Genomic DNA, 25,579 nt, shown 5'->3' on the forward strand with positions numbered 1-25,579 from the left:
CAATCAACATCTGAAAAAGGTACAGCCAAGAAATCAAACAACATATTGCATCAGGCAAATCTGCTGCAAAAGACCTCTTTAAAGTATTAAAAAGTAAAGATGTCACCTTGAGGACTAAGATGTGCCTGACCCAAGCCATGGTGTTTTCAATTACCTCATACACACGTGAAAGATGGACAATGAATAAGGAAGACCGAAGAAGAATTGATGTCTTTGAATTATCGTGTTGTCAAAGAATATTGAATATACCATATCGTTCGGAAGAATAAATAGATTTGTCTTAGAAAAGTATAGCCAGAATGCTCTTTAGAAGTGAAGATGGCAAGATTTCATCTTATATACTTTGAACATGTTATCAGGAGGGACCAGTCCCTGGAAAAAGATATCAAGCTTGGTAAAGCAGAGGGTCAGCAAAAGAGAGGAAGACCCTCTATGGAGATGGATTGACACAGTGGCTGCAATGATGGGCTTGAGCATAGCAACAATTGTGAGGACGGCAGAGGACCTGGCAGTGTTTTGTTCTGTTGTGCATAGGGTTGCTATAAGCTGGAATTTACTCAACGGCACCTAACAACAATTATGCCTTTATTTTCCATTCCCAGATACTCCACTTGCCTCCTCACTGTTCTCTCTTCTTCTAGTCTCTCTCCCTTTCCTGATTGGGCTCCACTTGGCTACTAGTTTAAACTTTCTAAAGCAGATTCATTTTCATAGCTGATATTCCCTTTCAGGTCTACTTTACTATCTGGGTTATCACAATAGTCATCCAATCAGTCTCTCCTTCTGTTACATTCTCATCCTACACTGCCAGACTTCTCGCTTGTCTTATCGGCTTCTTGAGTGCATGAAAAATCTCTATTAAAATTGTTCCATATCATGGTGTCTATTCTGTTATTGGAACTCTATGCATTATTTATCCTTATAACATGATGCAAATAAGCATTGTTATTCCCACTTTGCAAATATGGAAAATGAACCTTAAAGGTTTAAATAAATTCTCCACAGTAACGCAGCTGGTATGAGATGGGGTTGGGCTCAAGGCTCATTTTACTGGACTCCAAAACCTATGCTTTCTCCATTTTACTTTTTTTTTTTTTTTCTTAACTACTCTTGTGTCTCTGATGCTTAACACATGCTAAAAAAAATATTTAATTTGAATTAAATGAACTCAGTATCATACTTGTGAAAAAAAAAAAAACTTGTGAACTTCCTGGTTATTCAGCTCAGAAAACAGCAGAGGGCAGTGTAAGAGCTTCACATTACATAAAGTAGTCCACAAAATGCTATAAAACTTCAAAATAAAGAGGAAATATTCTCCCGGCCCACAGTTTCTGGAAGAATTCATCCCTAGGCAATGTTGAGCATGTCGGAGAACGTTTTCATCAAGGATTCTCTAGATTTTTGAAAAGCAATTCTCCTTGCTGACAGTGAGACTGTGCTAAAAATTGCTTTGCCCACTCCCCAGCTTCAGCTCCTCTTTACTTAGTTCATGTAACACCATATATGGGTAAGCAAATCACGGCAGGACAAGCCAGCTGCATGCCACTTACATCTGCAAAATTTGCAGGCTTCTCTGGGTGAGCTCCTTGTTCAACACACTTTTTTAATCCACCCTGGAGAGAGAAAAATGTGACTTTGGATCAAGAATGAAACTGTTACCCCACCTCATTATATAAAAAAAAATATATAAAAAAATCTGTTCTTTCCACATTATTGCAATGGAAAATTTCCAAGACAACTATCTTATCCTAGTTGGCTTTTCTAATTTGCAGAGCATTTATTTATTTATTGACTCAGTGGGAAATGTATATTGCCTAGGAATTTAAATTCAGGCAGAGGGGGTAGTGGAGGGGAGGGGGGGCAGGTTATATTAAATCTAGACAGAACACTAGTCATTTTTGCTTTGCTTATTTACTGTGAGAAGATAATGGTTTCCATATTAAGAATATCATAAATATCAATTGCATTGTTTAGTAATTCCTACATCCCTCACCAAAAGAAAAAATTACCTAAACTGAGCATAAAATTTCTCATTTACTTGGATAGGGACTGTGTGAACTCACTAATACTATATGTTTATGTGAATATATAACCACATTGTCAGGACCTAAAAGAAAGCACCCTGTTTTCTTTGTTTCATTATATGTTTTCATTATATATATCAAACCAAACCTGCTGCAGTCGAGTTTATTCTGACTCAAAGCGACCCTATAGGACAGAGTAGAACTACCCCATAGGGTTTTCAAGGAGTAGCTGGTGGATTTGAACTGCCAAATTTTGGTTAGTAGCACTTAACCACTGTACCACCAAGGAGATATATATATGTGTATGTATATATCTATATACATATATAGATATACATACATATACAGAAATACATATAGACTCACATACACACACACCACACGCACACACAGACACACACACACACACATATATATATATAGCTGGACTGTATGAGGAAGGATGTGGCATCAGGATCGGACAAAGACTCATTGACAGCCTGTGATGTGAAGGTGACACAACTTTGCTTGCTGAAAGCAAAGAGGACCTGAAGCACTTACTGATGAAGATCAAAGACTACAGCCTTCAGTACACATATACACACACATATATTTACATATATATATTATGAAAGCAGATTGTCACATCTTTCTTCCACAGGGCAACTGGTGGTTTTGAACTGCTGATCGTTCAGTTAGTAACTGAGTGCTTAACGATTGCGACACCAGAGATCCTATATACATTGGGTTGGGTTATATATACATAAATAAAATTTTCCTGACGATAATTCAAAAACATTTGCAGCAGTACACCAAAAGGAACTGCCAGAAATTCAAGATGGATTCAGCAGAGGATGTGGAACGAGGGACATCATAACTGATGTTAGATGGATCATGGTCGAAAGCAGAGAATACCAGAAAGATATTTATCTGTATTTTATTGACTATTCAAAGGCATTCAACTGTGTGGTTCATAACAAATTATAGGCAACATTGGGAAGAACGGGAATTCCAGAACACTTAATTACGTTCATGTAGAACCTGTATATACACTAAGAGGCAGTCTTTCGAACAGAATAAGCAGATACTACGTGTATGCTGGGCAAATAATCCAAGAATCTGGACTACATGAAGAAGGATGTGGCAACAGGATTGGACGAAGGCTCATTGACAACCTGGGAAGTGCAGGTGACACAACTTTGCTTGCTAGAAGTGAAGAGGACTTGAGGCATTTACTGATGAAGCTCAAAGACTACAACTTTTAGTATAGATTATACCTCAATCTAAAGAAAATGAAAATCCTCACAACTGGGCCAATAAGCAACATCATGATAAACAGAGAAAATACTGAAGTTGTCAAGGATTTCATTTTACTTGGATCCACAATCAACAACCATGGAAGCAGCAGTCAAGAAATCAAAGGACATACAACATTTGTAAATCTGCTGTAAATGACCTCTTTAAGGTGTTAAAAAACAAAGAAGTCACTTTGAGGACTAAGATGTGCCTGACCCAAGCTATTGTATTTTCAAACACCTCCTATGCATGTGAAAGCTGGACAGTGAATAAGGAATGCTGAAGAGGAATTGAAGCATTTGAATTATGGTGTTGGCGAAGAATATTTAATGTACCAGGAACTGCCAGAAGAATTAATAAGTCTGTCTTGGAAGAAGCACAGCCAGTATGCTTCTTGGAAGCAAGGATGGCGAGATTTTTATCTCACATATTTTGGACATGTTATCAGGACGGAACAGTTCCTGGAGAAGGACATCATGCTTGGTAAAGTAAAAGGTCAGCAAAAAAGAGGAAGACCCTCAACAAGATGAACTGACTCAGTGACTGCAAGGATGGGCTCAAATATGGAGAAGGACTGGACAGAGTTTCATTCTGCTGTATACAGGGTTGCTATGGGTCAGAACTGACTCAATGTCCCCTAAAGACAACAACAATATGTATAATACTTTGAGGAGGCAGCTCTTCCTCAGTCATATTTTGAGTGCCTTTTTTCCAACATGAGAGGCTCATCTTCCAGCAGTGTATCAGACAATGTTCCACAGTTATTTATTAGGTTTTCAAGGGCCAGTTTTTTCAGAAGTAGACCATCAGGTCCTTCTTCCTAGTCTAAGTCTGAAAGTTCTGCTGAAAACCGTCCATCATGAGCGACCCAGCTGGTATTTCAAATACCGGTAGCATATATCTGTGCATGTGTGCAGCTAAGGATATCCTCAAGGTCGTACTTTGGCTCTCATGGACTTGTTTTAATTTTCTTCAGCTTCAACTTGGACTTGCATATGAGCAATTGATGGTCTGTTCCCTAACTGGCCCCTGGTATTCTTCTAACTGATGATATTGAGCTTCACCATAATCTTTTTCCACAGTTGTAGCGAATTTGATTCCTGTGTATTCCGTCCCTCGAGATCCATGTGTGTAGTTGCTGTTTATGTTGTTGAAAAAAGGTATTTGCAATGAGTAAGCAGTTGGTCTTGCAAAATTTTATCATGTGATTCCCACGTTGTTTCTCTCACCAAGGCCATATTTTCTAACTACTGATTCTTCTTTATTTCCAACTTTCACATGCAAATTGCCAGTAATTATCAATGCCTCTTGATTGCGTATTTGATCTATTTCAGACTGCAGAAGTTGGTAAAAATCTTCAAGTTCTTCATCTTTGCCATTAGTGATTGGTGTGTAAATTTAAGTAATAGTCGTATTAACTAGTCTTCCTTGTAGGCATATGGATATTGTCCTATTGCTGACAGCGCTGTACTTCAAGATATGTCTTAAAATGTCCATTTTGAAGATGAATGCATGCCATTCTTCTTCAATTTGTCATTCCTGGCATAGTAGATCATATGATAGTCTGATTCAAAATGGCTAATACCAGTCCATTTCATCTCACTAATGCCTAGGATATCAATCTTTATGCACTACATTTCATTTTTGATGACTTCCAATTTTCCTACTTTGTATATTCCATGTCCTGATTATTAACGGATGTTTTCAGCTGTTTCTTCTCATTTTAACTCCTACCACATCAGCAAATGAATGTCCCGAAAGCTTTACTTCATCCGTGTCATTAAGGTTGTCTCTACTTTGAGAAGGAATCTATTCCCCAGTCTTATTTTGAGTGTCTTCCAACCTAATGGGCTCATCTTCCGACACTATATCACTATATCAGACAGAGTTCCACTGCTATTCATAAGGTCTTCACTGGCAAATTTTTTCAGAACTGGACCATCAGGTCCTTCTTCCTAGTCTGTCTTAACCTGGAAGCTCTGCTGAAGCCTGTCCATAATTGGTAACCCTGCTGGTATTTGAAATAATGGTGGCATAGCTTCCAGCATCACAGCAACACACAAGCCACCACTGTTTGACAAACTGACAGATGAGATTTGATGCAGTGAACATCAATGACCAAAGACCAGACTAGTAGTGGCATGACATCAAGGCCATTATACATGAAGAAAGCAAGAGGTAATTAAAAAAAGAAAAGAAAACAGGAAAGAAAGACCAAAATGGAAGTCAGAAGAGACTCTGAAACTTGCTCTTGTATGTACAGCAGCTAAAGCGAATGGAAAAATGAAGAAGTAAAGAGGTGAACAGTAGATTACAAAGGGTGGCTCAAGAAGACAAAGCAAAGTATTATAACGAAATGTGCAAAGACCTCAAGTTAGAAAACCAAAAGGGAAGAACATGCTTGGCATTTCTCAAGCTGAATGAACTGAAGAAAAAGCCTTGAGTTGCAATTTTGAAGGATTCTATGAGCAAAATATTGAAAGATACAGGAAGCATCAAAAGAACATGAAAGGAATATACAGAATTATTGTATCAAAAAGATTTGTTCAATGTTCAGACATTTCGGGAGGTAGCATGTGATCAAGAACTGACAGTATTGAAGGAAGAAGTCCAAGCTGCACTGAAGGGAATGGTGAAAAACAAGGCTCCAGGAACTGATAGAATACTAATTGAGATGTTTTGATAAAGAGATGCAGTGCTAGAGGTGCCCATGCGTCTATGCCAAGAAATTTGGAAGACAGCTACCTGGCCAACCAACTGAAAGAGATCAATGTTTGTTCCCATTCCAAAGAAAAGTGATCCAAAAAATTGGGGAAATTATTGAACAATATTATTAATATCACATGCAAGTAAATTTTTGCCGAAGATAATTCAAAAGCTGTCACAGCAGTACATTGACATGGAACTGCCAGAAATTCAAGACGGATTCAGAACAGGATATGGAATGAGGGACATCATAACTGATGTCAGATGGATCATAGCTGAAAGAAGAGAATACCAGAAAGACGTTTACTTGTGTTTTATTGACTACGCAAAGGGATTTGACTGTGTGAACCATAACAAATTACGAGTAACATTGGGAAGAATAGGAATTCCAGAACACTTAATTATGTTTCTGAGGAACCCGTATATAGGTCAAGAGTCAGTAGTTCAAACAAAACAAGGGGATACTGCATGGTTTAAAATCAGGAAAGGCATGTGTCAAGGTTGTGTCTTTTTCCCATTTTTATTCAATCTGTATGTTGAGCAAACAACCTGAGAATCTGGACTATATGAAGAAGAATGGGGCATCAGGACTGGAGGAAGATTCATTAACAGCCTGCAATATGCAGATGACAACATTACTTTCTGAAAGTGAAGAGGACTTGAAGCAGTTATCGATGAAGATCAAAGATCATAGCCTTCAGTATGGATTACTCTTCAACATAAAGAAAACAAAAATCCTAACAACTGGACCAATAAGCAACATCATGATAAACACAGAAAATGGTAAAGCTGTCAAGGATTTGACTTTACTTGGATCCCAAGCAATGCCTGTGGAAGCAGCAGTCAAGAAATCAAACGACATATTGCATTGGGCAAATCTGCTATAAAAGACATCTTTACAATGTTAAAAAAGCACAGTTGTCACTTTGAGGACTAAGGTGCACCTTACCCAAACTGTTGTATTTTCAATCACTTCTTTTGCATGTGAAAGCTGGACAATGAATAAGCAAGACTGAAGAAAAATTGATGCATTTGAATTAGGGCGTTGGTGAAGAATATTGAATATACCATGGACTGCCAAAAGAAAAAACAAATCTGTCTTGGAAGAAGTACAGCCAGAATGCTCCTTAGAAGGGAGGATGGTGAGCCTTTGCCTTACGCACCTTGGGCGTGCTATCAGGATGGACCAGTCTCTGGAGAAGGACATCATGCTTGGTAAAGTAGAGGGTCTGTGAAAAAGAGAAAGACTCTCGATGAGATGGATTCGCACAGTAGCTACAGTAATGGGCTCAAGTATAGCAATGATCGTGAGATGGCGCGGGACGGGACAGTGTTTTGTTCTGTTGTATATAGGGTTGTTATGAGTCAGAATTGACTCAATGCCCCCTAAAAACAACAATATGTGTGTGTATTGCAGTAACTGAGATTTTTAAATTGGGATATAAGCAGACCATGAAAAGAGTTGTTTAAAAAAATAGAGCCCACTGGAATGGTTCCTATATAAAAGGGTCTCTTCCTGGAATGGGAAATATGTGAGATTTACTCCTAGAGGTTTGTGTAGCCAGCTAAGGGGATAGGATGTAGAGTGGGTTTTTCTGTCCCTTCTGGTCCCTCCTCACTAAGGAGCTAGTGAGAATCTCTGTGTGGTCATGTAATAGCCTCTATGATTATCTCATGTGTGTTCTCTTCTGGGGTTTCACATCATTTTCATTGAACATGATCTAATCTGGGGCAAACTATCTAGTTCTTCTTTTAGAAAATTTCACCACTAAGGCTAATCACTGCCTATTCAGTTGCTTGCAGCCATTGCTTACTGTGTAACCTGGAGCAAGGTGCTTATTTTCTCTAAGCCTTACTTTACATATCTGTAAAATGACAGTAATAGTGTCTATCTTCTAGGGTTGAAAAAATTAAATATGATAATGTCTGTAAGGTGCCTGGTACACGCTAAATGCTCAAAATGTTAGTTGTTATTATTATTTTTTTTACATATTATAATTTTTCTATAAATTGCTGTGCTTTCTGTATCAAAGCACTCATCCTCCTTCCTTGCAATGCCTTATTTGTCTTTCCTTCCAGAGTGTAAGCTATAAGAGAATGGAAACAGTACTATACAATAATAATTTCATATGTATTCATCAAAAGAATTAATATCTGATTATTGAATCTTTATTAAAGGATTTCTACAGAATATTTTGCTTTCCATCTGTACTTACTACACCTTGGAGCCCTGGTGGTGCACTGTTAAGAGCTTGGTTCCTAACCCAGAAGTGGGCAGTTTGAATCCACCAGCTGCTCCTTGGAAACCCCCATGGGGAAGTTCTACTCTGTTCTATAGGGTTGCTGAGTCAGAATTGATTTGTAGGGAACGGGTTTTTGTTTTTTTAATTTGTCATGACTGGAAATACCAGAGCTCCTTTGGTTTTTAACTGTAACTTGAGACAAAGTCATGTGCTCACAAAACCATTTTATTTTCTTCCTTGGCACACTAAAAGACTGTATGCCCCACCTCCTTACAACTAGGTGAGACCATGAAATGGAATAGCATTGAAGTGACATGTCATGCACAATCTTTCATTCTTTCTCTATCCCCATTTTATGGCCTTAAAAAGAAGGGCTTCAAGATGATGAAGGAGCCATAACATGGAAAAAACTCAAATCTCCAAATGACTGCATTTAGAAGATTTACTCAAAGGGCTGTAATATGAAGGAGAAATAGCATTTTACTTACTGTGTTAAGTGACTGAAGTTGAAGGATTTATTTTTACCACAGCTTAGTTTAGATTACACGACTAATATGCTGTTTCAAGTTTGGAGATTTTATGTTCTATTTTGGTGAGAAGCATCAGTTTGGAGTGGGGGCTGAAGTTAAATACCTTATGTACCCAATAACATTAAGAGAAAATCTAGTGCCATCGAGTCGATTCCGACTCATAGAGACCCCATAGGACAGAGTAGAACTGTCCTATAGAGTTTCCAAGGAGTGCCTGGCGGATTTGAACTGCCAACCCTTTGGTTAGGAGCCTTAGCACTTAACCACTATGCCACCAGGGTTTTCTTACTCCTTCTATATTAAATGCTTGATAAAATATCTCCTGAGAAGTACCAGTTCAAAAGAAACTCAGAATTCTCTGCTTAATCACTTGATGCCCAATATTATTCACTCACTCACTCATTCATTTATTCAGCAAATAGTGAGCGCCTACAAAGGGTATTGAGAATACAGTGGTAAACAAGAACGACAAGTCCTTTCCTCATGGAGCCTACTAGTGTGTGGGAGACACACTATGGACAATTTTTAAAAAGGAATTCATAATTTAATGTCAGTGATACATGCTATAGTATAAAATAAAGTAGGGACTGTCTTATTTTTATTGGTATCCCCAATATTTAACAACACATGGCACATAGAAGATGGTGAATGAAATGGGATTTAGGTTGTTTGGGAAGAAATATTTCTGCCCCTTTTGCCCTCATGTTCAGAGCTCAGAACATTGGGTGGTTCACTTTTTGCCAGTGGAGTATTCACTAAAAAGACAGATTCCGGACTAGGCACTAAGGTTTTGGATGCTTGGCCAGTTGTTAATAAAGTAATTCTGGTACTTTCTTTGCCCTTTGTTTCTCCTTTTACTTTTTTTCCCCCATCCATTCCACACCACTTTATTTCTACTTTTATTCATATCTTTGAGGCATAAACTTATGCTGAATTTAGAGGTTACATCATGCCACACAGTATTCTAATTAATTTTTTTTCTTTATGCTCATTGTTTCATTATAAGCAATTTTTCTTTGATGACACTACATTATCCTATGACTAACAATAGGATTATAATGACAACAACACAACTATTTCTTTGGATCCAGATACCTGAGAATTCTTGGTACATGTGTCTCTTATGAGTTCCACAAATTAGCCTTCTTGGCCACCAAGTATTTTTTCCTCTTCCCCCCATTTTCTGCTCTGACTTTGTAGTCACAGTCCTGTAACTTCACTACCAAAACTCAGAACCATGTTCTTACTCCTGGTAAAAGCACAACAGCTAAACCTTGCCAAAAGTGCCCACACTGCTCTTCATGCCTAAGTGTTCACACCAAGATCACCACTGCCCAAGGTGCAAAGGGCTGGCTGGTGTTTGGGCAGAGGTCACTATCTTCAGTAGTAACCTGTACTGATCCTCCTTTATTGTCATTACAATTGTCCATTGTCCTTGAACTAAATTCATGTCCCTCAAATCTCTCCTTTTAAGTTGAATGATTATCAGAAGACTCCTCAGTTCCTTACCAGTCCTCCAGACCATCTCAGATAGAATTGAATCCTAACTGTACCCTGGCTCTCCTATATAATTTTAAATTTCTTGGGAATAAAGCTCATCATTCTGATATCTTCAACAACTTCTGACCCAACTTTGGGCACACAGGAAACTCAAAATGAGCAAAAGAAGTTCACCTATGCTTTTTCATAGGGAATGTTAACTCAAGCTTGGCTTTTAGCAAATTGGAATCTAACATGTGGCCCATAAATTTCTGTATTATTGTTGTTTGCTAGCTATCATTGAGTTGACTCTGGCTCATGGTGATGCTATGTACAACAGAAGGAAATGTTGCCCAGTCCTACATCATCCTCACAATCACCAGCATGTTTGAGTCCATTACTGTGGTTACTGTGCTGATCCATCTCATCGAGGGTCTCTCACACAACTTGCTGGCTCTCTACTTCATTGAACATGATGTCTTCTTCCAGCGATTGATCCCTCCTGATGACATGTCTAAACCAAGAGAGTTGGACAATGTTCTGTTGTGATCCATAAGGTTTTCACTGGCTATTTTTAGGAATTAGATCACCAGGTCTTTCTTCCTAGCCTGTCTTAGTCTGGAAGCTTCACTGAAACCTGCCCACTTTGGGTAGCCATGCTTGTATTTGAATTACCAGTGACATAGCTTTCAGCGTTATAGCAACATGCAAGCCACCACAGTACAATGAACTGATAGACAGGTGGTGGTATATAAGGGTTGTTGTTGTCAGGTACCACTCATAGTGACCCCATGTGACAGAGTAAAACTACCCATAGAGTTTTCTAAGCTGTAATCTTTACAGGAACAGATCTCCAGGTCTTTTTCTTGCTGAGCCTCTGGGTAGGTTCAAACTGCCAATTTTTTGGTTAGCAGACAAGTGCTTAACTGTTGTGTCACCAGGCTCCTTGTAAAATAGTAAAACCAAAACCAAACCCATTGCTGTTGAGTCAATTCCAACTCATAGTGACCCTGTAGGACAGAGTAGAATTTCCACATAGGATTTCCAAGGAGCAGCTGGTAGACTCAAACTGCCAACCTTCTAGTTAGCAGCCTGAGTTCTTAATCACTGAAGCTGGATGCATATCAGAATCCCGTGCATGGCTTTATAAAAATGTAAGTGCCTGGGCCTCACACAGATGCTATAGTTGAGAATATTTATGATAGATATGGGGACCTTATAGCTTCAGGTCTCTTCAGGTGATTTTAAGGCTGCCAACCTGAAGATTTTTTTGGGGAACTGCTCTACCAGGAAAATGTAATATTCAATTCCAACATTTACTAAGCACTTACTTCCTGTCAGACACTGTGCTAAATGATGTGCATACAAATTGAACAAGTTAGTCCCTGTCCTCAAATTGCTCATAATATAATAGAGGGTGGCATCTGAAATGTAAAGAAACAATTAGAAGAGGATGTGATAATGAAGCAAGAAGTCTCTATAGCACTAGCTGTAGCTACACTCTTTTCTTTCTCTCTGTCACTGCCACTTTTTGCTATCAGCAGTAGAATTTTAGCATTGGGAACCATTTCCATGGAAACTGAGTTAACCTATTTTCTTAAATGGTGTTTGGATTATTTTTCAGAAAGAGGCTTTATGAGGCATAGTCCTTGTAAGCTTCCCTTCTCTCCCCAAAAGGACAATAAGTCTAGCTGAGATTAAAATGGAATTCACTCTATTTTCCCCATTTTTATTGCTTTGAAAGACAACTCTGAGTTCCAACACACTTATGTTAGATTTGTTTAATTTTTACTGATTTATTTTTACATTTTTCTATCTTGTATGTGATTGTGGTGGACAAAGCTTGGTGCAGTCAACCTAGCTACAGTCTTGAAACACTCATGGTGCTTTTTTTTTGTGGTTACTGCAGGTGGTCACTAATAACAGAAAATGTCATACTGAGCAATTTTTATTTTCAGCATCAAGTCTAGCTCATTCCATACATCTCTGAGAATAAATATCCCCCTCTACCCACACCACAGCAACCCAATTGTTGCCATGGAAATTCTTTGCTAAATCAGGAAATTGGTTTACTGAATCCTTGATAGGGGAGACAGCAGAAGGAGGTGGATAAGAACACAGGCTTGGGAATTAGAAAACTTCAGTTCAAATCTCAGCTAGGTCACCTTTGGAAAGCTCATCTCTTTGAGTCACAGTTTCCTTTTCCACAAAATGAGGATAATAATATTCATATGATGGCATTGTTAAGGGGATAATATACAAAAAGCACAATAAAAGGTAATCATTTGTAGTAGGCAGAAAAATGGTCCCCCCAAAATGACCATATCTTAATTCCAGAACCTGTGAATGTTACCTTATGTGGCAAAACGGACTTTGCAGATGTGATTAAGGCTAACGACCTTGAGATGGGGAGATTAGCCTGGAATATCCAGGTGTGACCAATACATGAGTCTTTAAAAGTGAGAACCTATCCAGGCTGTGGTTAGAGAGTGAAATGTGAGAATAGAAGAAGGGCAGGGCTTCCAAATGGTTATTTTCCATTCAGCCACCTGCTAAGACTTTGCATTTTGACCCCAGATATAAGGAATCAGGATCTACAGATTCTGTAGATCTGGGATCGAAAGTTAGCAAAAGAGTCAAACCCATTGCTGCTGAGTCAATTCCAACTCATAGTGACTCTATAAGACAGAGTAGAACTGCCCCATAGGGTTTCCAAAGAGTGGCTGGTGGATTTGAACTGGTGACCTTTAGGTTAGCAGCCAAGCTCTTAACAACTGCACCACCAGGGCTCCTTGTTTTGCTCCCTCCTCGACTTTCCCTCTGACTCCATTCTGCTTTTTACTTTGCTGGGGCCAAATAGAACAGCTTGTAGTGAACACCATGACCACCCAAACCACACATGCTCTTTCCTCTGCCTGGGATGAATCATCTGCCTTTTTCTCGCCTACTTTATTTCTTCTCATCTTTCAAGAATGAACTCAAGATCAACTCATCCAAAAACCTATTTACAACTTGTTCAGGCTAAACTACTTGTTACTATCTGTGGGTATCAATAATAATAGCACTGGAAGACAGTGACCTTGCCAAGTGAATGGAAGTAAGCCATAAATGTGCCCTTTCCAGAGTAAGGTGACCCAACAGAATGTGGAAGTTATCGAACTATATCATTAATATCACACATAAGTAAAATTGTGCTAAAGACAATTCAAAAATGATTGCAGCAGTACATCCATATGGAACTGCCAGAAATTAAAGCTGAATTCAGAAAAGGACATGTTATGAGGGTTATCATAGTTGATGTCAGGTAGATAATGGCTGAAAGCAGAGAATACCAGTGAGATGTTTACCTGTGTTTTATTGACTATGCAAAGACATTTGACTGTGTGGATCATAGAAAATTATGGATAACATTGCAAAGAATGGGATTTCCAGAACACTTAATTGTGCTCCTGAAGAACCTGTATGTAGACCAAGTGGCAGTGGAATAGAACAAAGGGATACTCAGTGGTTTAAAGTCAGGAAAGGTTGCATCAAGGTTGTATCCTTTCACCATATTTATTCAATCAGTATGCTGGCACAAAATCTGAGAAAGCTTGACTATATGAAGAGGAATGAAACATCAGGATTGGAGGGAGGCTTATCAATAACCTTCAATATGCAGATGACACATTTTGCTTGCTGAAGTGAAGAGGATTTGAAGCACTTATGGATTAAGATAAAAGACTACAGCTTTCAGTATGGATTTCACCTCAACATAAAGAAAACGAAAATCCTCACAACTGGACCAATAAACAACATCATGATAAATGAAGAAAATACTGAAGCTGTCAAGGGTTTCATTTTACTTGGATCCACAATCAACACCCATGAAAGCAGATGATGTATTACATTGGGCAGATCTGCTGCAAAAGACCTCTTTAAAGTGTTCAAAAGCAAAGTTGTCACTTTGAGGACTAAGGTGTGCCTGACATGCCTCATACTCATGCAAAAGCTGGGCAAGACCGAAGAAGAATCGATGCCTTTGAATTACAGTGTTGGTAAAGAATTTTGAATATACCATGGACTGCGAGAAGAACGAACAAGTCTGTCTTGGAAGAAATACAGCCTTGCAAGCAAGGATGGTGAGACTTCATTTCATGTACTTAGGACATGTTATGAGGAAGGACCAATTCCTGGAGAAGGTCATCAGGCTTGGTAAAGTAGTGGTTCAGTGAAACAAAGGAATACCCTCAGGGAGATGGATTGACACAGTGGCAGCAACAATGGGCTCAAACATAGCAATGAATTAGAGCCAACTGGACAGAACTTAACAACAAGTAGAGAAAACTTCATGGTATTAAAAATACAATAATTTTTGATGGCTATATTAACTGAATAAAATTATATAAACTATAAATTATAGAATATTATATTTGCTAAAGGTAGTTGCTAGGCACAGGGCATTATTGTAGATATTAAATATATGGTGGTAAAGAAAAAAATCTACCTTTCCTCTGTTGTTGTTTTTAGGTACTGCCGAGTTAGTTCCGACTCATATCAACCCTATGCACAACAGAATGAGACATTGCCCAGTCCTACACCATCCTCACAATCATTGTCATACTTCAGCCCATTGTTGCAGCCACTGTGTCAACTGATCTCGTTGAGGGTCTTCCTCATTTTCACTGACCCTCTACTTTACCAAGCATGATGTCCTTTTCTAGAGATTGATTCCTCCCGCTAACTTGTCCAATGTATGTGAGACATAGTCTCACCATCTTTGCTACTAAGGAGCATTCTGGCTGTACTTCTTCCAAGACAGATTTGTTCATTCTTTTGGCAGCCCATGGTATATTCAATACTCACCAATACCATAACTCAAATGCATCAATTCTTTTCCAGTTTTCCTTATTCACTACCCAGCTTTTCCATGCATACGAGATGAATGAAAACATCATGGCTTGGTTCAGGTGCATCTTAGTCTTCAAGGTGACGTCTTTGCTTTTTAACACTTTAAGGAGGTCTCTTGCAGCACAGTTGCCCAATGCAATACATCGTTTGATTTCCTGATTGCTGCTTCGATGAGTGTTGATTGTGGATCCGAGTAAGATGAACTCCTTGACAACTTCAATCTTTTCTCCATTTATCATGATGTTGTTTATTGGTCCAGCTGTGAGGATTTTTGTTTTCTATATGTTGAGGTGCAATCCATACTGAAGGCTATAGCCTTTGATCTTCATCAGTAAGTGCTTCAAGTCCTCTTCACTTTCGGCAAGCAAGATTGTGTCATCTACATATCTCAGATTGTTAATGAGTCTTCCTCCAATCCCGATGCCCAATTCTTCTCCATATAGTCCAACTTCTCAGATTATTTGCTCAGCATACAGATTGAATATGTGGTAAAAGGATACAACCCTGACGCATACCTTTCCTGACTTTAAACAACCCAGCATCCCCTTGTTCTGTTCAAACAACTGCCTCTTGGTTTATGTACAGTTCCTCATGAACACAATTAAGTGTTCTGGAATTTCCATTCTTTACAGAGTTATCCATAATTTGTTATGATCCAGTTGAATGCTTTTATGTAGTCAATAAAACACAGGTAAACATCTTTCTGGTATTCTCTGTTTTCAGCCAAGACCCATATAACATCATGTCATGTCCTCTTCTGAATCCAACTTGAATTTCTGGTAGTTCCCTGTGGATGTACTGCTGCAACCACTTTTGAATGTGAAATTGTTCACTACACATGATCTGTGAAGCAGGATAAGTACCATGCTTACCTTGCCTATTGGATAATCTGCCTCTGGGAGAATGTTCAGCCTTGGTTTGCTTTTCTAAGTACATTCCACATAGCAAACAAGGGTGAGGACCTACTTTGCGTTAACTATTCGGCCTCACAGAAATGAAGCAGACTATGTTGATAATATAGTTAAGAAGACAGATTCATTTTTATAATTCTAAGTGCTGAGCAGATTGTGATGAGAACTATAAGTGAAGGGTACAAAACAAGTCTTCAAAAGGAACATTTCCTGAGCACGCCATTCTCTCATGTATCTCTGTGCCTTTGTATGTGTTCTTTTGTTCTCCCATTTCTTTTTAAATGATTTCAGCCTCCTTAGTTTTTTGAGTCAGTTAATACTTCAGATGCCTTTTAATAATGTTATTTATTGGGTAAATACCATACAATCAAACCTGTACCAGGTACTGAGGAAGATGCAACAAATTAAAAGATTGAATCCTATCCTTCAGAGCTGAAGGTAATGAAAGATTAAAGTCAAAATGTTCTGAACTGAAATTCTGGTTCAGCCACTTACCAGTTGTGCGACTGTAGCTGACTCACAAGCTTCCCAACTATCTATTTTCCACCCAGACATTTAGATGGTGGACATTTGGACAGATACATGCCAAGAGACCATTAAACACTTATCTACAATCTGTTGTGAGAGTCTCCCGTGCTCCAGACCACATTATGTACGCACCAAAAGTGGTACATTATGGGGAAGTGTAAACATCTGATTTGAGATCAGGACAGTGTTTGCTGGAATCTGGGCCAGCACATCTAGGAGAAAGAAAACTGTTTGAATTTGGGTGCAGAAGTACTATATCAAGCGTATGTTTGCTGAGCATTTCATGACAGAGAAGAGCCAGAGCCTCCAATTCGCCATTAATCCCAAAACACAGCTGCTGAAAAATATCCAATGCAACCATCTCCTGTGGATGTCAGGCTAAAGAGCAAGAGAAGTAGAAATAATTGGTTATCCTTTCGATTAATACTTTCAGGCTGTGAAAAAAAGAGGAGGCACCTCTAAGCCAGACAATATGGGTTCCAGTCCCAGATGTGTACATGGCGCAATTTACTCTGTGAACCATCAATTTCTTCCTTTGCAAACTAGGCTGGTGTTACCTATGTTACAGTTTCTTTGTAAATATCAAGGAGTTTAATATATATGTAAGGTGTGTAGCAAAGGGCCTGACACATATTCGACACTCAAAAGAGCTAGTGTCTTCCTCCATTCTACATTCAGGTTACATTTATCCTACTCAGATTTCTTCAGGCACTGGAGCTATTCATTAATATTTTACTTGCTGGTGGGAAGACTCCATGTATCTCTTTCTCTTGAAGCCAATCTCACTGATCTTTCTTTTGCCTTTTAAGTGCATACATCTGAGGAACTCTATAGCTTAGGAAAAAAAATATATTTTTATCATCAATTGGAGCTTAGATGCTTTTAAAAGTAAATGGAGTGAAATTATGTAAATATGCATTTAAAACAATTCTTTAAAATATGCCTGATAATCAATGTGAATAATAAATAAAGATTCATTTCCTTCTTGGTAACCTCTCCCATGTGCCTGATTGTGCCTACAGATCTATCCTCAAAGTCCTACCTACTGATACTTTCATTAGTATTCCAGCCATGAAAATTGTAAATATTTTACTATTATAGGTTTTTGCAAACACTGGTATTTTTAATGCCTTCAGCAATTCCCAGCTTCTAAATATTTCATCTTCTTGGGTAGCATGCAATATGTGAAATGAGGTTCTGCTGCCAACTTCCCAGATCTTAAAAACCTGCAGGTCTTCAAGTTAATATTGAAGAGTGTTAAGATAGGTATTTTTTTTTATTTTCTGTGTAAGTTTGTTGTTGTTTCCTTTTAATGAAACTGAAAAGTAGCAGACATGTTGATCAATGAAAGAATTTTCCCCCAAATTTCCAAACAAATGTACACATTTGTATGGATTTTTCATTGTTTTGCAAAGCACTGGTCCATATGAAATTGTACTTAAGAGCCAAGAAAGAAGGAATAGCTCTAGTATTGATTCAATGGCAAAGCCACCTTGTCACGTAAATGAGATGAATGCTGTACACTCCCATCTTTATTGCACAAAGGAAAAGGTCACCTCGAAGTACTTTTCAGCTCCAGGGGTAAAGATCTTTTCCTACTTTCCAAGACAAAGGAAGGAAAACAGAGTGGTCTGAACACTAACATCAAGTTAGTAACTGACTACAGATGGGGGAGATGGGACATGGCAAAGACAAGCCTCAGAATTCCTTTTCATGATACGCTTACAGGCAACCACCATGAATCTGCAAGGGCTGGTGCTGGAAGTCATAACTATTTGTCGTTTCAGGATTTTATTATTATTATTTTGTCTACAGATTTACCTTATATGCCCCAGGGAGAGGAAAAAAAAAAAAAAAAGAACTATTTCAACTATTCAACTGGACACATGGAAAGCCTCCAAAGCTACCAACTACCAACTCAGTACATTGCTCAGTAAAAATTGAGGAGAAACAAAATGAGCATCTGATCATTGTCAGGGAAAGGCCCCATCAGGCACTATGATCTCACTCAGTCTCTGCTCTTCCAGGGCACTGCTCTTGTTTCATTCCCCCAAAGCGCCATGCTCTTGCCCACCACAGAGTCTTTACACACGCTGTTTCTTTTATAAGGAAAAACCTTTCTCTCACCGCTCTACTTTTCCTTGTTTTCCTCAGATCTCAGTCCAGTCATCACCTCAGAGTCACTTCCCTGAATCTCCTGACAAGCACTCCTTTAGAGTGCAAATCTCGGGGTAATTTCACTTTTGCTTGTGATTTTTAGAATTAAAGTCTGACTCTGCAATGGCAGGGGCAGGTCTGGTTTTGCTCATCGTTGTTTCCTGAGCACTGAGCTCAACATCTGGTACATATCAAAACCAGTTGCCATCAAGTCAATTCCAACTCGTGGCAACCCCATATGTGTCAGAGTAGAACTGTGCTCCATGGGGTTTTCAATGACTAATTTTTTTTCTTCTGGGGCACCTCTGAGTGCACTAGAACTTCCACATTTAAGTTAGCAGCCAAGTCCATTAACTGTTTGCAGCATCCAGGAACTTCATTGGGACTTATTAAGTGCTTAAATATTTGTTGAAGGAGTAAATCAATGACTAAAGGCCATGTACGTTTTCCCACACTTCGTTATTACCAGGACTCTAATAAGGATAATTGTCACAGTCTTTCTGCCCATTTTTAAATTTACTGGGGTAGAGAAAATCAGTTTTTCACTAATTCCCAACTGTGCTTTTAGGTTTGTTAAGAGGCCCTTGCCGTAATCCCAGGTGTTGTAATCCAGCACAGTGAAAATGTAGCTAAGGCATCATGGCAGAAGAAGATGCCAAGAACGTGGCTATAAGACAGACCAGAACTTCCTTGTGTAGTAAAAATTGATAGGGTCCATAGAGGAACGTCTATGTGACTCGAATATAACTGGATTTTTCATAGATTTGCAAAGAGGGACCCAAATATCACTCCAACAGACCCCTTCTAGTGCACAATTAGAGCTTTATTGTTTCCTGTTGACATATTTTGTCTTTTTTTTCTTTGGAAATATTCTCAGAAATGGTGGCATGTAAACTGATGCCTAGCACAACACTTAACACAGGAATTAGCTTATCAGTGCATATTTATTGGTACTAGCCATCAGAATGGAGGGAGATAATAATTAAAACCTTTCAACAGTGGGAATGATCTGCCCAGGAAAGAATGAAACGCCCATTGCTGAGGACAGTCAAGTAGAAGCTGGACATTTAATTGTGAAGAATGCAATGGAGGGGATTGTTGCAAATATGGAAAGGATGACCCGAGATTCTTTCTGATTATAAAATGGTATGAGCTTCTGGTCCTGTTTCTAAGGAACTAGAGAGGAATGCCTTTCAAATGCAGATGAAAGGCACAGAAGGGTGCTGTCTGATACAAATCTGAAAAATGACGTTTGCAAGGTTAGTGACAGGCAAAATCATAACTTCCCTAAGCTTCAGTTTCCTTTTCTTCATAATGACTATTTCAAGGGTTTTAAACTCATCAGAGAAGGATGAAACTGTAAAATTTTATGTAAATTATATAGAACTCTGTGCTTTTTTTGGCTGTAATTATATCAGTAAAAACTCCTTGTCTCTTCATGGCTATAAGTTTCTGGACAAGTAACATCAAAGGAGTGCTGTTATTTCTCCCTTCCCCATTTTCCTAAAGGCAGAAAGGTGATAGACTTGTCCAGGGCATTTGAATTCACCCATGAGTTCAGTCAGCTTCTTTCTTGGGACACCAGAACACAACACCTCTGTATTTGAACTTTTCAGAGTGAAAAAGAAAAAAGTGGAAACAGGACACAAATACCAAAAGCCATGAAATAAGGCACATGTTTTTTTTAGGGAGCCCTGGTGACACAGTGGGTAAGAGATATGACTGCTAACCAAAAGGCTGGCAGTTCAAATCCACCAGCCACTCCTTAGAAACTCTATGGGGCAGTTCTACTTTGTCCTGTAGGGTTGCTATGAGTTGGAATCAGTTCAATGGCAATGGGTTGTTTTTGATTTGTTTACGCTTCTTATAAACAGAGATGATTTGAAAACAGCATCAAAGCAAATTTCTCTTATCTCTTGTAAAATCTCAGTTTGTTCTCCAGCTGCCACCATCAGCTTGTCTCTTTGTTTTTACTCCCTCTCTTCTTCCACATTAAACCAGTAAGCCAGTTGTTGTTGAGTCAACTCCAATTCATGGTGACTGCATGTGTGTCACAGTAGAACTGTGCTCCGTAGGGTTTTCAGTGGCTGTGATCTTTTGGGTGAGCCCTGGTGGCTTAGTGGTTAAAGAGCATGGATGCTAACTAAGCAGAAGGTCGACAGTTTGAATCCACCAACCGCTCCTTGGAAACCCAATGGGGCAGTAGTGCTCTGTCCTATAGGGTTGCTATGAGTCAGAATCACCATGATGGCAACAGGTTTGGTTTTTTGGTTTTGATCTTTTGGAAATAGATTGCCAGGCCTTTCTTCCAAGGCACCTGTGGGTGGACTTGAACATCCAAACTTTTGGGTAGCAGCTGAGCATGTTAACCATTTGTATCACCCAGGGACTCCTCTTCCCCATAATAATTCCACTATTCATTCATTTATTCATTTGATAAATATTTACTGAGCCCTTGTTCTGAACCAGACATTGAGCTAGGTGGTGGAGAAATAGTGAACAAAATGGACATGGTCCCTGCCCTCATGAAGCCTACATCTTATGCAGAAAGACATGTAAAAATTAAAAAAAAAAAAAACTATTTTAGAAATAAAAGTCAAATAGCAATGGTGATAGAGATATGAAGCAGGGGTATACAGGAGACTGACACTGTGTAATAGAATTATTGACCTGGACAGATAGGTCAGGATGATCAAGCTGAGTTCTAAAGGATAAACTGAGCTGAAGTTACCTGGGACAAAAGAGGCTTAGGGATAAGAGCAAAGTAAAACTTTGTAGAGGAAGAAGTCAGAATGTCTTAAAGGCTAGAAGCTTTAGAAATTGCCTTAGATGAACTAGAACTCCACAGGCTCTCCAAGACCCTTCACCTGGATGGGGGAGGAAATTATGAGATCATTTATTGTCCAGGTCAGACCATGATCCATCAAACCCATAAACTTGCTCAAAAACAAAGCAGAACAAAAACATTTAAGCGTGTGTTTGAAGATGGCATTGTTCCCTTCTTGAATATTCACCTTCACCAGCTTAGAAACTTGCTCCAAGGTTACTTTCTCTCTGACACATCAGCTAGAATTTACCGTTCCCAATATTTTTTTTTAATATTAATCTAAATATAATCTCTCCTGTGTACTCTGACCCTCTGTCACACACCCACGTACACACGTATACACACACACAAAGAAAAGGAAATAAAAAGAAAGGGAAGAAGAAATAGAGGGAAGGAGAGAAGAAAGAAAGAATGAAGGAAAGAAAGGGAAGGAGGGAGAAAGGAAGGGAGAAAGAGAGAGGGGGAGACAAAAAAGCCCCTGGTGTTTTCCTCTTTCTTACCCATTTCTCTTCTTTTATGCATGTTTTACTTCTATTTCCTTCCTTTATTGATTACCATCCAAATCCTTTCTGCTATGCTTTCTGCAACTCTCATTCCTTTTTTAACTAACTTCTCTGAAACCCCAACCTTTATATAAAATTTTTCTCTACATTCAGCATCAACTAAACCACAGCTTTCTTGGGAGGGCCCAAGTTTGGCTACTATTCCTGTTTTCAGCCTTTAGTATAATCCTGGCTGCACATTAGGTCAACAGAGGTGCTTTTAAAAATTACAGATACTTGAGTTTCATTCCCAGAGATGAGGCTTTAATTGGCCTGGTATGTGTCCTCTTCATAAATATTAAAACTGTCCCAAATGATTAATGTGAACCAAGGGCTGAAAACCACTGCAGAGACTGAGTGATTCCAGGACAGAGTTTTTATCTTACATACTTGAATTTTTCTAATCCTTAAACAGTGCTGGCACATGATATGGTCTCAATAAATGCTCACTGCTTTAAACAAAACTTCAACCTCCCCTTATATTTTATTCACTCACTGCACAGAAATCCACAGGGTTCTCATTTCCTCTTCCATAATTGTTTTGGAGAATTTAGAGTTCAGCATTCCATGAGGAAAGCGTGTAGCTTGTTCCCTAAAGAATTTTTTCCTTCTGCTAGCCTCATTCAAGTTTTATCAACAATAGGTCTCTAAACATCAGCTTGCAAGCACATGGAAGCATATCACAAGGCTGCTAAACAAGTCATCTCCTCCATCCCAACAGACAAACAGATAAGCTGACTTGCAATTAAATTAATAAACAGAGCATATAAGGTCAGGGATTTTAACCAGGGCTTCCAACTGGTTCTTCCCAGTTTGGTCATGCTGAGGAAGCAAAACTGGAACAGCCCTGAATTTTTAAAATTTAGGTGAACCAGAATGATAACCCAATCTCCCTCTTAGGAAACAAGGGCAGCATACTTGTTGCATAGCAACCAAATCTCTTTCCCTTAGGATTTTGAACAGAGTTGGAAACAGTGGTGCCCCACTCTAACATGGCAGCCCATTGTGCCACTTTGAATGTGTATCACTCTCCACAGTCCCGCCAATAATTCTATCTCATGCATCAGGCTCCTGAAAGGGCTTACTAGTCTCTTCTGAGTCTCCCACTCCAGGGCTTAGACTTGTAATTTTTCCTGTTCCAGTTCTCATACCCGATCACCCAAATTGTAAAAATTTGGATCTGTTGGTTCCACTTCATCAGCCGTGATTGAACTAGTTTGAACTGGTTCCAAGCCCTGATTTTAAGTGCAGAACAAATCCCACACATTCAAATTAAACAGTAAGTCATTCTAGGATATTGTAGTCACCTGGGCTGTACTTACCTTAACCAAACCAAAACCCGTTGCTGTTGAGTTGATTCTGACTCATAGCGACCCTATAAAAAAAGTAAAACTGCCCACAGGGCTTCCAAGGCTGTACATCTTTGTGGAAGCAACTGTCACATCTTTCTCCCACAGAGCCACTGGTGGGTTTGAAGAGCCGACCTTTCAATTAGCAGCCAAGTGTTTAACCACTGCACCACCAGTGTTCCTAGTACTTACCTTAGGACTCCTAAAAATATCATTCTGTTATACAAAAGGACTTCGGGAGCATTAAGAATCATAATCAGGCAGGAAAGTACTTCAATTAATATTTCAACCAAAACCATCTTAATGTTATAGAATTTGTCTTGGCCTACAGAGAGTCTAGAATTCCTAGCTTCATTGAATATATTACTGTTTTACTGATTTTCCCTTCTTTACCTCAAGACATACTGAGAAAATTTATGCTAAGGAAGGAGAGGGCACAAGATCTATACCAACGAAAGAAAGTGTGAACATTGGATCATGAGAGAAAGCACGTGAAAAACATAATTACTGCTTGATTATAACAGTATATATATGAACACAGATGTTATCTTTGATATTGCCTTACGTTTGAAAGAAGGAAAGGCATATATTAACAACTCTGTTTTACAGATGAAGAAATTAAGGTTCAGAAAAGGACTCATGGCTGGTAATTGGTGGAGTGAAAACTAAAATACTGGTGTTTTGACTTCCAGTTTAGGGCCCTTTTCAATATACTATACTATCTTTCTAAAAAGATACATCCAGCATTTGAGAGAAATGGCATTTTCTGTGGTAGGGCCACCAAATTTTTAGTGTATCAAGCAAGATACACTGTTATTTCTTCTAGAAATTATCCCTTATGCAAATATGTTTCATATGGACATCTAATTCTTACATCCCCAATTGTTGAAAAGATGTAGTTTCCTTCAGTGAATTATTTTGGTGTCAATATAGAAAATCAACTAACTGTATGTACGCGGTCTATTTCTGAATTCTCTATTTTGATCCATTGACTAATTTTATCTAATTTTACAGTACCACATTAACTTGATTATTGTAGCTTTATAGAAAAACATGAAATCAAGTAGCATAAGTCCTTCAATTTTTTTCTTTTTCAAGATTATTTCGTTTTTTTTTTTTCCAGGTCATTTGCAATGCTGTTTAAATTTCTCAGAAAGCTTATAAATTTATACCAAAAAAGCCTATTGGGATTTTGATTGTTTTGAATGTATATAACAGTTAGGGTAGAAATTACACGTTAACAAGATTGAATCTTCCATTTCATAAACATGGCATATCTCCCCATTTATTTAGATTCTCTTTATTTTATTGTTTTTGGTGTACCTGGTTTTGCACATATTTTTCTAAATTTATCTCTAAGAATTTTATATGTTCTAATGCTATTGAAATGATATTTTAAAAAATTTGTTACAACAGCTCAATAACATGTATAAATATACAATTGATTTTTATGTTAAATTTGCATCCTGTGACCTTTCAGATATTTTGTAGATTCCTTTGAATATTTTACATCCTTTCTAATCATTATGCCTTTCTTTCTTTTTCTTGCCTAAATGTGTTAGCTAGAATCTCTAGTACAATATTAAATAAACATTGCGAAAGTGGACATTTTTAGTTTATCCCAGTCTTAATGGGAAAGCATTCAGTCTTGCTAGTTGTCTTTCTTTTTTCTTTTTTTTTTTTTTATTAACTTTTATTGAGCTTCAAGTGAACGTTTACAAATCAAGTCAGTCTGTCACATATAAGTTTATATACATCTTACTCCATACTCCCACTTGCTCTCCCCCTAATGAGTCAGCCCTTCCAGTCTCTCCTTTCGTGACAATTTTGCCAGCTTCCAACTCTCTCTATCCTCCCATCCCCCCTCCAGACAGGAGATGCCAACATAGTCTCAAGTGTCCACCTGATATAATTAGCTCACTCTTCATCAGCATCTCTCTCCTACCCACTGTCCAGTCCCTTTCATGTCTGATGAGTTGTCTTCGGGGATGGTTCCTGTCCTGGGCCAACAGGAGGTTTGGGGACCATGACTGCCGGGATTCCTCTAGTCTCAGTCAGACCATTAAGTATGGTCTTTTTGTGAGAATTTGGGGTCTGCATCCCACTGATCTCCTGCTC

The 25,579-nt window shown here is 38.6% G+C and overlaps 1 long non-coding RNA gene across 1 annotated transcript in view; it reads right to left on the reverse strand.

Moving 5' to 3' along the window:
- Positions 1-1,198: 1,198 nt before the first annotated feature.
- Positions 1,199-25,579, reverse strand: part of LOC135231745 (uncharacterized) — a 33,184-nt gene continuing 8,803 nt past the window's right edge. Inside the window, exons 2-3 of the long non-coding RNA XR_010322503.1 lie at positions 7,169-7,234; positions 1,199-1,613 (exon numbers count right to left, since the gene is read on the reverse strand). This is a non-coding gene — a long non-coding RNA (uncharacterized LOC135231745). The remainder of the gene's footprint in view (positions 1,614-7,168; positions 7,235-25,579) is intronic.

The sequence above is a fragment of the Loxodonta africana genome, chromosome 7 (genome assembly GCF_030014295.1).
Source record: "Loxodonta africana isolate mLoxAfr1 chromosome 7, mLoxAfr1.hap2, whole genome shotgun sequence".
Classification (NCBI taxonomy): domain Eukaryota; kingdom Metazoa; phylum Chordata; class Mammalia; order Proboscidea; family Elephantidae; genus Loxodonta; species Loxodonta africana.